At 37.3% G+C, this 13,938-nt stretch overlaps 1 protein-coding gene across 3 annotated transcripts in view; it reads left to right on the forward strand.

The window, feature by feature from the left end:
- The window catches only part of CNTLN (centlein), a 286,589-nt gene that overhangs the window by 69,577 nt on the left and 203,074 nt on the right, over positions 1-13,938 (forward strand). The window lies entirely within an intron of this gene.

The raw sequence follows: 13,938 nt of genomic DNA on the forward strand, positions 1-13,938 counted from the left end.
ATTCAACAGTTTTCTCCAACTGTCTAATTAATTTTAATATGATCTACATTTCTTTTGATTTTTCTAAGTTACACAATTATGTTTTCTGTCAATAAAAAAACTTTTTCTTCTTCTTTCCTTTTTTAAAAGCTTTATTGGAGGGAATATAACTCACATGCCATATGATTCATCTATTTAAAGTATAGAATTCAATGGTTTTTAGTTTATGCACAAAGTTGATAAATAATCACCGTAATCAAGTTTGGAACATTTTCATCACTCCAAAAGGAAACCCTGTACCGTTTAATCTGTCTTTTATTGCAGGGGTTCAGCTATGAACCTTGCCATGGATGAGGAAAAGATACTAATTTTTTTCCCTACATATGCATATATTTTAATTTCTCTTAGATATATACTTGAGAGTGAGATTATTGGGTCATATAGTAACTCTGTTTTTAAGCTTTTGCGGAACTGTCAGCCTGTTTTCCAAAGCGGCTGCACCATTTTATATTGTAAATAGCTGTCTGTGAAGGTTTTGATTTCTCTAAGTCAACAGTTGTTATTGTCTGCTTTTTTTTATTATAGCCATCCTCATGGGTGTGAAGTGATATCTTATTGTAGTTTTGATTTGTATTTTTTTTAAGGCTAATGATGTTGAGCATTTTTTCATGTATTATTGGCCATTTATATATCTTTGGAGAAATGTCTATTCAAATCCTTTGCTTATATACTGGATGCAGATCTATAAATTGAAACTATTTTCTTCAATTTTATATGTTATTTTTTGATGGTGTTTTTTTTGTTTTTTTTTTTTGTTTTGTTTTTGTTTTTTAATTAGAGACAGTCTCTCACTCTGTCACCCAGGCTGGCGTGCAGTGGCCTGATCATACCTCACTATAACCTCAAACTTCTGAGCTCAAATGATCCTCCCAAGTAGCCAGGACTATAGGCATGTGCCACTGCACCCAGCCTTGATGGTGTTCTTTAAAACACACAAGTTTTTCATTTTGATGACATTTTATTAATTTACCTTTTTTTTGGTGTTGCTTTTGCTTTTGGTGTCATATTTAAAAATCATTGCCTAATCAAAGGTTGTGAATATTGACAACTATTTTTTCTTCTAAGAGTTTTATAGTTTTATGTCTTACGTTCTTTGATTTATTTTTAGTTAGCTTTTGAATACGGTGTGAGATATGAATCCAACTTCTTTCTTTTGTATATGTTATTCAGTTGTTATAGCACCATTTGTTGAAAAGATTATTTATTCTTTTCCCCACTGAATTTTCTTGGCACCTGTATTGAATATCAGTTGGCTATAATTATAAGGGTTTAGACCGAAATTCTGTTCCTTTGATCTATATACATCTATCCTTATGCCTGTACCACGCTGTCTTAATTGTTGCAGATTTGTAGCAAGTTTCGAAATTGGAATGTATGTGTCCTCCAAATTTATTCTTCTTTTTCAAGATTGGCTATTCTGGGTCTCTTGCATTTTCATATGAATTTTAGAATCAGCTTTTCTGTTTTTGCAAAAAAGCCAGCTGAGATTTTGATAGAGATTGCATTGAATCACTAGATCAATTTGGGGAGTATTATCATCTTAATAATATTAAGTCTTCTGATCCATCAACGTGTGATTTCCTTCATTTATTTAATCTTCTTTAATTTCTTTCCAATTTTATAGTTTTCAGAGTATAAGTTTGTACTTCTTTAGGTAAATGTATTCATAATATTTTATTCTTTTTGATGCTATTATAATCGTAATTGTTTCTTTTTTTATTTCAGCATATTATGGGGGTACAAAAGTTTAGGTTATGTATATTACCTATGCATAATTGTTTCTTAATATCAGATCATCTATTCCTAGTTTATACATATACAATTTTTGTATATTGATCTTGTATACTGCAACTTTTCTGAACAGGTTTACTAATTCTAATAATTTTTTAGTAAATTCCTTACGACTTTCTACATATATTATATTATGACACCTGCAAATAGAGATAGTTTTACTTCTTCCTCTCCAATCTGGATGCTTTTTATTTCATTTAGTTTATACTGCCCTGGCTAGAACCTCTGATACAATGTTGAATAGAAAAGGAGAGAGTAGACATCATGTCTTTTTCCTGATCTCATCTCTGATCTCTCTCTCACCTCTAATTTCATCTCTGATTTTAGTTATTTGCATCTTTCTCTTTTTTTGTCAGTCTAACTAAATGTTTGCCAATTTTATTGGTCTTTTCAAAGAATCAAATTTGTTTTAATTGATTCTCTCTATTGTTTTTTATTCCCCTTTTTAAAATTTCCACTCTCATCTTTATTTCCTTCTATGTTTGGGTTTAGTTTGCTGTTCTGTTTCTAGTTTCTCAAGGTACAAAGTTAGGTTATTAATTTGAAATACACCTTTTTTAAAAATGTAGGCATTTATAGCTACAAATTTCCTTCTGAACAACTGCTTTTGCTGCAAGCTGTAAATTTGGGTATGTTATATTTTCGTTTTTACTCATCTGGAAATATTTTATAACTCCCTTTTGATTTCTTCGTTAATCCATTGGTTGGTTGAGTGTGTAGTTTAATTTCCACGTATCTGTGGATTTTTCTCTTTTCCTTCTGCTGTTAATTTCTAGCTTGATCCCATTGTGTTCAGAAAAGACATTCTGTCCTGTGGAATGTTCCATGTGTACATGAGAAGAATGTGTATTCTGCTGTTTTGGGCTGAGCTGGCCTGGGCTGGGCTGGGCTGGGCTGGGCTTGGCTTGGCTTGGCTTTTCTTTTCTTTTCTTTCTTTTCTTTTCTTTTTGAGACAGAGTCTTGCTTTGTTGCCCGGGCTAGAGTGAGTGCCCTGGCGTCAGCCTAGCTCACAGCAACCTTAAACTCCTGGGCTTAAGCGATAGTACTGCCTCAGCCTCCCGAGTAGCTGGGACTACAGGCATGCGCCACCATGCCTGGCTAATTTTTTCTATATATATTTTAGTTGGCCTGATAATTTCTTTCTATTTTTAGTAGAGACGGAGTCTCACTCTTGCTCAGGCTGGTCTCGAACTCCTGACCTCAAGCGATCCACCCGCCTCGGCCTCCCAGAGTGCTAGGATTACAGGCGTGAGCCACCGCGTCCGGCCTGGGGTATTCTTAATAGGCTTTTTAGGTGTATTGTATTGTTTCAGACCTCTATATACTTACTGACCTTCACCTCAGATGTTTTATCTATTATTTAAAGTGGGGTATTGAATATCCAACTATTACAGAATTTTCTATTTCTCCCTTCATTTTTTAGTTGTTTGCTTTCTATACTTTGGGCTCTGTTGTTTGGTTCATATGTGTTTGCAATTGTTTTATCTCCTTGATGAATTGATTGTTTGATCAATATATTTTGTTCTCCTTGATGAATTGATTGTTTGATCAATATATTTTGCTCTCTTTTCTCTCTTGTAACAGTTTTTGACTTAAAGTCTATTTTTTCTGATATTATATCTACCTCATCTCTCTTTTGATTACTACATGCATGGCATATCTTTTTCCATCCTTTTACTTTTAACCTATTTGTGTTTTTGGATTTATGTAGTTATATAATGTTTTCTTTATCTTTTCTGCCAGTCTCTCTGTTTTTGAGTGGAGAGTTTAATCCATTTCCATTGAATTACTAATATGGAATAACTAACTTCTGCCATTTTCTTATTTTTTCTCTGTACACATTACATTTTCTCTGTATATATTACATCTTTTTTGTACATTATTTCTTCTATGTTGCTTTTCTTTATGTTTAGTTGATTTTTTGTAGTGACACATGTTGATTACTTTTTAATTTTTTTGGTATATATTCTATTGATATTGTCTTTGTGGTTATCATTGGAGATTACATATACCATCCTAAACTTATAGTAGTCTAATTTGATTTGATACCAAATATCTTTAATAACATATAAAATCTCTGCTTCTATATAGCTCTGTACGTTTACTTTATGTGATTGTTGTCACAAATTGTATCTTTATACATTGTGTGCTCAGGGACATAGATTTATAAATATTTTATGTATTTGCCTTTGAAATCATGTAGGAAATAAAAAGTAGAGTTAGAAGCCAAACATATAATACTGACTTTTATGTGTGCCCGCATATTTACCCTTACTGGAAATAATTTTTTTTTTTTTTTTGAGACAGAGTCTCTGTCACCTGGACTAGAGTGTAGTGGCATCATCATAGCTTACTGCAACCTCAAAGTCCTGGGCTCAAGTGATTCTTCTGCCTCAGTCTCCCTAGTAGCTGGGACTACGGGCGCATGCCACTATGCCTGGCAATTTTTCTATTTTTTGTAGAGATGGGGGTCTCCCTCTGTTGCCCAGGCTTGAGTGCAATGGTGTGATCACAGCTGAGTGTAACCTTGAGCTCCTGGGTTCAAGTGATCTTCCCACTTCAGCCTCTGAGTAGCTGGAAAAACAGATGTGCTCCACCACATCCAGCTAAGTTTTTAAAATTATTTTTTGTAGAAACAAGATCTCACTATGTTGCCCAGGCTGGTCTTGAACTGGCCTCAAGCAGTCCTCCTGGCCTTGGCCTCCCAAAGTGCTGAGATTATAGGCATGAGCCACTGTACCTGACCCCTTTTATTCCTATATAATGTCCTTCTTTGTTATAACAGTGTTTTATTTAATGTCTGTTTTTAGTTTTGTTTTGGGATTGTTTTTTAATTTCAAAATATTGAGGAGGTTACAAGTATTTTTATTATGTAGAATCTTCTATAATGCTTAAGTCAGGGCTTTTGGTGTGCCTATCACCAGAATAGTGTTCATTGTATCCAGTAGGTAAGTTTTCATCCACTTGATCATGGTGATTATTTTTTTGATGTGCTGTAGAATTCAATTGGCTAGTATTTTGTAGAGGATTTTTGCATCTATGTGAATAAGGGATACTGATCTATAGTTTTCTTTTTCTTTTTTTTTTTTTTGTTGTGTCCTTTCCTGGCTTTGGTATCAGGGTGAAACTGGCTTCATAGAATGAGTTAGGGAGGATTCCCTCCTTCTTGATGTAATGGAATATTTTCTGTAGATTAGGTACCAATTCTTCTTTATAGGTCTGGAAGAATTTGGCTGTGAATCTTTCTGGTCTGGGCCTTTTTTTTTGGTTGGGAAATTTTTTATTACTGCTTCAGTCTTTCTGGTCTTTATTGGTCTTTTCAGGGTTTCTATTTCTTCTTGATTCAACCTTGGGAGGTATGTTTCCAAGAATTTGTCCACTTCTTCTAGGTTTACTAGTTTGGTTGTATAGAGGTTTTTAGTATTCATGAATGATATTTTGTATTTCTCTGGTATGAGTTGTAATATTTCCTTTTTCACTTCTAGTTGAGGTTCAGTTCTTTCTATTCTATTTCCATTTAATCTGGCCTATTGATTTTGTTTATCTTTTCAAAGAACCAACTTTTTGTTTCATCAGTCCTTTGTATTCTTTATTGTTTCCATTTCATTTAGTTCTGCTCTGAGCTTTGTTATTTCTTTTCTTCTTCTGGCTATGGGTTTACTTTGTTCTTTTTCTAGTTCCTGAGATGTGACATTACGTTATTAATTTGTGTTCTTTCTGTCTTTTTGATGTAGACATTTAAGGCTATGAACTTTCCTCTTACGGTATGGTTGCTTTTTCTGTTTCCCTTCAATTTTGAAATCTTGTGTCTCTCTTTTCATTCAGTTTGAGGACTCTTCTGATTTCTGTCTTAATTCCATGATTGACCCAAGGATCATTCAGCAGCACGTTGTTTAATTTCCATGACTTTGTGTGGATTTGCATGTTTCTCTTGGAATTGATTTCTAGTTTTATTCCGCTGTGGTCTGAGAAGATATATGGTATGATTTCATTTTTTTGAATTTGTTGAGACTTGTTTGGTGGATTAAGATATGATCAATCTTGGAAAATATCCAGGTGCTAATGAGAAAAATGTATATTCAGTAGTTTTTAGGTAGAATGTTCTGTAAATGTCTGTTGGATGCATTTGTTCTAGAGTCCTATTTAAGTCCGGTGTTTCTTTATTCGTTTTCTGCTTCAGTGATCTGTCTAGTACTGTCAGGGAAATATTGAAGTCGCTGATTATTAAGATACTATTGTTTACTTCTTTGCTTAGATCTAGAAGAATTTGCTTTATGAAACTGTGAGCTCCTGTGTTAGGTGCATATATATTTAGGATTGTTATATCTTGTTGAATTGATCCCTTTACCATTATATGATGACCATCTTTTTCTTTTTTCATCATTGTTAATTTAAAGTATATTTTATCAGATACGAGAATGGCTACACTTGCTCACTTTTGGTTTTCATTTTCATGGAATATTTTTTTAATCCCTTAACCTTGAGTCTGTGTTAGTCCTTGTGAATTAGATGTGGTTCCTGGAGACAGCAGACAGGTTGTGTATTTTCTTCCATTCAGCCAGTCTGTGTCTTTTAAGAGGGGCATTCAGACTGTTCACATTAAGTGTTAAAATTGATATGTGGGATGCTATTCTTTTCATCATGTTGAATGATACCTGATTGTTTTGTTTTCCTCTGTGCTAGTGTTTTATTAGAGCTGTGAGCTGTAACTTTTGGGTATTTTGGTTGGTGACTATTGTGCTGTCACAGATATAGTGCACTTTTGAGCATTTCCTGTAGGGCAGGTATAATAGTGACAGATTCCCTTAGTGTTTGCTTGTCTGGGAAAGACTTCATTTCTCCTTCATTTTTGAAACTTAGTTTATCAGGTTACAAATTCTTGACTGATAGTTATTTTAAGGAGACTAAAGATAGGACCAAATTCCTTTCTAGCTTTTAAGATTTCTTTTAAGAAATCTGCTCTTAGTCTAATCGGTTTTCCCTTGTAAGTTACTTGATGTTTTCACCTCATGGCTCATAGGAGTTCCTCCTTTGTGTTGACGTTGGCCAGACTGATGACTATATGCCATGGTGATTCCCTTTTTGCAACGAATCTCCCAGGTGTTTGTTGAGCTTATTTTATTTGGATATCTAGATCTCTAGGATCTCTAGCATGACCAGTGAAATTTGCTTAGTTATTCCCTCATATAGGTTTTCCAGACCGTATTATTTTTCTCCTTTATCCACAGGGATGCCTGTGATTCTTATATTTGGCCATTTTACATAATGCCATATTCCTCATAGACTTTATTCATTCCTCCTGATAATTTGTTCTTTATTTTTGATTGACTGGGTTAATTTGAATCAGTTGTCTTCAAGCTCTGAAATTCTTTCTTCTGCTTGGTCTACTCTACCCTTAAAGCTATCCACGGTTTGTATTTTCCTAAATGAATTTTTCATTTCTGAAAATTGTTTGTTTTTTAAAAAATATATTTATCCTTTTTATTTAATTCTTGAATCGTTTTTCTGGTTTCTTTGAGTTAGTTTTCCATTTTCTTGGATTTCATTGAGCTTCCTTTCAATCCATAAATTGGAATTCTTTATCTGTCATGTGAGTATTTTCATTTTTGTTGGGATCCATTTCTAGAGAGCTGTCCCTTCACTCTGATTTTTCATACTTTTGGAGTTCTTGCGCTGATTCCTTCTCATCTAGAGTGGCTGTTACTTCTTGTCTTTAGATTTTCTTCCATTTAGATTGGGCTTTTTAATTTCCCCCACCGCTACCCCATTCTTAAAGGTGTGTCTGTAACATATGTTGGGCAAGGACTTTTGGCTATGCTTGTGGGTACTTTGATGGGGGTCTAGGTTCTAGATGGGTACCTGGTTATAGATACCCTTAGTGTGGTGGTTTTCTCAGTTGCTAGTTATTTGTAAGCTCTAGCAGTTGTATACTATGTGTGTTGGCAGATTCCTTGTCTCTATTGACTAGGGAAAGAGGAAGTCTTTGAAATCCTTTGTCTTTCTCCAGCCCTGTGGTCTTCTTAACAGTAAGAATTATATTGCAACACCCAATTTAAACTCTGAGACCGTAGATGGTGCTTGTGGGTGAGAGCCAGCCACACGCTGTGTGATTGAGTCTGTAAATGCTGTTATGGGCTGTATAAGTTGTCCTACCTGCCAGTAGGTGGCGCTTGCAAGAAAGAGCCAGCTGCAGTGTTTTTTTCTGGGACCTGTGACCAGCTCTAGTCTATCAGGAGAAGCACTTGAATACTTCAGGCATAGAGCAGGGCCCTGGAGCTCCCAGGGGATTCCTTGTTCTCCACCACAGTAGACGTTGGTGGAGGAGCAAGCCTGGGAGGGGCTCGGTAAGGTGGACCTGCCTTTAGGCTCCACAAAGGCAGGCATAAGAGCTGTCTGGGCAGGGGCAGGGGTCAAGGGTCTGCTGTCAGGCAGCTTGGTAAAGCCTCCAGCGAGGAGTAGAAGTGGCCCTACCAAGCCTGAAAGTCTGCTTGTGGGGGAGGGGCCATCTGGGAGTCACAGACTGGCTGTTAGGAGTGGGTTTCACTCTTACCCTCTTGCCCTGTCCTGAGGATTCCTCCTGGCTTCTGGTAGCAAGCTGCAGTCCAAAGTAGCTAAACTCACCAGCAGTGGTGCTGCAGGGTACCCAGGATCCCACCCCAGACCAAAAGTGCAGCTTTTCTGCGGATGGAGAGGTGATCCACGAGTGTGCTGAGGCTCAGACCCACACTGCTCTCTCCTTTCAATTCTGTCTGTGTGGGCTCCCTTCTCTCCCAAGATCAGTTCACAAATCTCCCCTTGGTGCCCCCAGGAAACACTGTCAGCTCCCGGAGATATGGTATTTGGACTGCAGGCCTGCACCCTGGTCCACAAAATTCAATCCCTGACTGTGCCAGGGAAAAGTGTGCTGGTCCCAGGTTTCCTGTGGAGTGCTCAAGAGGGTTTAATGTCCCCTGCTTCAGGGTATTCCCTACTCTGCTGGAGCAGCTAGGTGAGTAACACTAGTGAGGGCCAGCACACAGGGAGCTTACAGTCCTAGCAGCCCTTGGTCCACTGCAGTCTTTAAGAGGAAAGGTGAAAGCCCTACTCTCTCTGGGAGCTTCAATATAGTGGATGCACCAACAGAGGGGACGCAGCTGTTCCTGATAGCTCTGGCGCAGTTGTTCCTTGGAGTGCCTCTGCCACTCAGCAGCACTGGGTGGGGGAGGGGAAGGGGAGGAAAACAATCTGAATGGAGGAGAGCTGGCACTCTGATCATCTTTGTCCTTCTCCCTGTAAGGCCACCCTCCTGGAATGTCCAAGCTCTGGGATCACACAGATTCCTTGGAACCTACCAGCCCATGTGGCCACAGAAGTCTGGGCCAGAGTTGAGAAATGTTTGTGTGGGGACCAGTGACATGAAAACTGAAGGGCTGAAGGTCCTTGGGGAGGATAAAAGCACACAATGGGTGGAGAAACAGTATGGCACCCACTGCTTTGGGTCTGTGGTGACAGAGAATTACCCCAAGGGGGCTGGCAGCCTGATGCTTTGTTTTCAAGAAGCTCGCAGTCCACTGCAGCTTTTGGGCTCATGACAGTAGAAAAGCTCTTCAGCAGCCTGGGAGCTTGGTGACTACCAGAAGTGTGAGGGGAGGAGAAACAAAACCCCTACTTACCTTTTCCTTGGGACTTGAAGTTTCTCAGAAGTTGATCTCTCCTGATGTCTTGCTCCTTCTTGTTCTACTCCATAGTTTCTTCCCGTGAAATCTCTGGTAAGTTCTGGCACTTTTCCCTCAGAATTATACCTGAGCTATTTGTTTTTTCATGTAAAACTTTTTCTTCTTTCTGAGACCATCTGGTGAATGGTCTGTAGTTGGCCATCTTACCCATGACCATGACTCCTTTATGTCTGTTTGTCTGATATTGGTACAACCACTCCCAGTGTTTTTGGTTACCATTTTCATGGAATATAATTTCTATCTTTTCATTTTCAAGTTAGGTTTGTCCTAAGATCTAAAGTGATCTTCTTGTCAATAGTATATAATTGGATCCTGTTTGATATTTTAAAAAAATCTATATAACCAATCTATGTCTTTTGATTGGGGAGCTTAATCTATTTATGTTTACAGTATTCACTGATACGAAAGGACTTACTTTTGTTGTTTTTTACATGTCTTGTAGCATTTTGTTTCTACTTTCCTTTCTTACTGGCTTGTTTTGTGTTTTGTTGATTTTTTTCTTTTTATTTCAGCATATTACTGGGGTACTAAATGTTTAGGTTACATATATTGCCTTTGCTCCACCCAAGTCAGAGCCTCAAGACTGTCCATTCCCCAGCTGGTGTGCTCTGTACCCATTAGGTGTGAATATACCCATCCGCTCCTCCTCATCCCGACCTGTGCAACACCTGAAGAATGTTACTTATATGTGTGCACATAAATGTTGATCACTTAATACCAATTTGATAGTGACTACATGTGGAGTTTATTTTTCCATTCTTGTGATACTTAGTAGAATGGGCACCAGCTCTATCCAGGATAATACAAGAGGTGCTAGATCACCATTGTTTTTTGTGGCTGAGAATTCCATGATATACATATATCACATTTTATTAATCCAATCATGTATTGATGGGCTCTTTGGTTGTATCCACATCTTTGCAATTGTGAATTGTGCTGCTGTAAACATTTTAGTGCAGATGTCTTTTTTACAGAATGTCTTTTTCTCCTTTGGGTAGATGCCCAGTAATGGGATTGCTGGGTCAAATGATAGTTCTACTTTTAGCTTTTTGAGGTATCTCCATATTATTTTCCACAGAGGTTTTGCTGTTTGCAGTCCCACCAGCAGTGTATGAGTGTTCCAATCTCTCCACATCTACGCCAACATTTATTGTTTTGGGACTTTTTGATAAAAGCCATTCTCACTGGATTTAAATGATATCTCATGGTTTTGATTTGCATTTCCTTGAAGATTAGAGATGTTGAGCATTTTTTCATATGTTTCTTGGCCATTAGTCTATCTTATATTGAAAAGTTTCTGTTCATGTCCCTTGCCCACTTTCTAAGGAGGTTGTTTGATTTTTTTCTTGCTGATTTTCCTGAGTTCTATATAGATTCTAGTTATCAGCCCTTTATCAGATGTGTAGCATGCAAATATTTTCTCCCATTCTGTAGGTTGTTTGTTTGTTCTTGTGATAGTTTTCTTGGCTGTGCGGAGGCTTTTCAATTTGATCAGGACCCATTTATTTATTTTTGTTGCTGCTGTGATTGCTTTATTTTTATTTTTATTTTATTTTATTTTTTATTCTTATTTCAGCATATTGTGGGGGTACAAAAGTTTAGGTTACGTATATTGCCCTTTCCCCCTCACCCTCCCAAGTCAGAGCTTCAAACGTGTCCATCCCATAGACAGTGTGCATCGCACTCATTATGTATGTATACACCCATCCGCTCCCCTCCCCACATCTGCCCGACACCCGATCAATGTTATTCCTAAATATGCTCTTAGGTGATGATCAGTGAAACAAATTTGATGGTGAGTACATGTGGTGCTTATTTTTCCATTCTTGGGATACTTCGCTTAGTAGAATGGGTTCCAACTCTTTCCAGGAAAATACAAGAGGTGCTGTATCACCATTGTTTCTTATAGCTGATTAGTACTCCATGGTATACATATGCCATATTTTATTAATCCACTCATGTATTGATGGGCACTTGGGTTGTTTCCACATCTTTGCAGTTGTGAATTGTGCTGCTATAAACATTCGAGTGCAGACGTCTTTTTTATAGAATGTCTTTTGTTCTTTTGGGTAGATGCCCAATAATGGGATTGCTGGATCAAATGGTAGGTCTGCTTGTATCTGTTTAAGGTATCTCCATATTGCTTTCCACAGAGGTTGCACTAGTTTGCAGTCCCACCAGCAGTGTATTAGTGTTCCTAACTCTCCACATCCACGCCAACATTTATTGTTTTGGGACTTTTTGATAAAGGCCATTCTCACTGGAGATAAGTGATATCTCATTATGGTTTTGATTTGCATTCTCCTGATGATTAGAGATGTTGACCATTTTTTCATGTGTTTGTTGGCCATTCTTCTGTCTTCTTTTGAAAAGTTTCTATTCATGTCCTTTGCCCACTTTTTGATAGGGTTGTTTGATTTTTTTCTTGCTGATTTTCCTGAGTTCTATATAGATTCTAGTTATCAGCCCTTTATTGGATGTTTAGCATGAGAAAATTTTTTCCCATTCTGTAGGTTGTCTGTTTTCTTTCATGACAATTTCTCTGGCTGTGCAGAAGCTTTTTAATTTAATCAGGTCCCATTTATTTATTTTTGTTATTGCTGTGATTGCCTTTGGGGTCTTCCTCATTCTTCTACTTCTTTTGAATTTTTAAATTTAGAATGGGTAATAGAGTCAAATGGCTCAAAACTGAATACTATACGGTGGATAACAATGAAAAATTTCACTTTAAATCTGTATTGCTGTCAATGAGCTGTCCTTCAGAGAGTTGTCTTTTTGTTTTGTGCTTTGAGAACATGACTTTTATAGACCTACCTTAAGCCAGGCTTCAGATTTGGAGTTCACTGACCACCCAGGATGGAATTCATTGTGGCTTTAAGACTACTCAGGGGTGCATGTTCCTCCTTTGATTTCTGCCCTTCTTTGTTTAGTAGTAGAAATGAAGTTCTGCTATTTATTTTTTTATTTTATTCTAGCAATTTAGGTTTTTCATAAAAATTTTTCTAGGTTTTTAAGCTTATTGGAAAACTTGTTCTAGTATTTTCTAATGACTTAAAAATATCTATTATATCCATCTGAAGCACACAACTGGATGTTTGTCCTCAAACCTATCCCTTTGCTAATCTGCCCTATCATGGTAAATGGAATCCCCATTCACTTATATGCACAGGCCATATCCCTGGGAGAGATCTTTGATTCCTATCCTTTTTCTGCTACCCCACAGACAAATTATCAATAGGTCCTGTCATTTCTACCTTCAGAATATATCTTAAATGTGACTCTTCACCACCTGTTTTATGATTTGTCAGGCTACCAACAGTTTTAGTTGTATTATTTCAGTAATTTTTTGATTGATCCCTGTTTCTCTTGATACCAACTGTCTTTTTTTTTTTTCACTTTAGGTGCCATTTTTGTTTCATAATATTCGTCTATTTTAATATGTTAAATTTATTTATAGTTCTTTTGAAATGATGCCAATATTTTCTGTGATAGTGTTTATTTTCTGTTGTTCACTTTCTTGACTCTCTTTTTCAAGGGTAGATTTTTTTTTAAGGGTTTGTCCTCTATTTGTCCCTTTCAAGTAATTTTGAGTTTCCTGACACTGTTGGGTCTGGAACTAGATCTTTTTTTGAGCCTGGGGACTCTTGTCTTTTTCTAATATTTGGCATTAGTCAGGTTGGATGTTGAGATGAGCAGCTTTACCCAGATGCTGTCTACTGCTTTAAAAATTTCTTCTGGCTGGGCGCAGTGGCTCACGCCTGTAATCCTAGCACTCTGGGAGGCCGAGGTGGGCAGATCGTTTGAGCTCAGGAGTTCGAGACCAGCCTGAGCAAGAGCGAGACCCCATCTCTACTAAAAATAGAAAGAAATTATATGGACAGCTAAAAATATATATAGAAAAAATTAGCCAGGCATAGTGGCGCATGCCTGTAGTCCCAGCTACTCGGGAGGCTGAGACAGGAGGATCCCTTGAGCTCAGGAGTTTGAGGTTGCTGTGAGCTAGGCTGACGCCACGGCACTCACTCTAGCCTGGGCAACAGAGAGAGACTCTGTCTCAAAAAATAAAAAATAAAAAAAATAAAAAAATAAAAATTTCTTCTATATCTCCAGACCACAGTCACAGATTTATTTTTTGTCTCTTTTTAAGAGTATGAGAGCTCTTCTACAAGTCCCCAGTTTCATTTTCTGAGTTTGGATTCTTATGCTACGTGTAACAGTACATTTAGTCCCAACTATCTCTCAGTTGAACATCTAGCCATCTGTAAATATAGTAGAATGCAGAGATAGAAAGTTATTTGCTTAGTTCTCACTTACTACTTTGTGTTTCAGGTCCACTGGCATAGTCATTTCAGGTTTTGAGTGTTCCGAGTTTTAAAAGAAGTCATCTTTTCTT

This window comes from Eulemur rufifrons, chromosome 7, assembly GCF_041146395.1.
Source record: "Eulemur rufifrons isolate Redbay chromosome 7, OSU_ERuf_1, whole genome shotgun sequence".
Classification (NCBI taxonomy): Eukaryota; Metazoa; Chordata; class Mammalia; order Primates; family Lemuridae; genus Eulemur; species Eulemur rufifrons.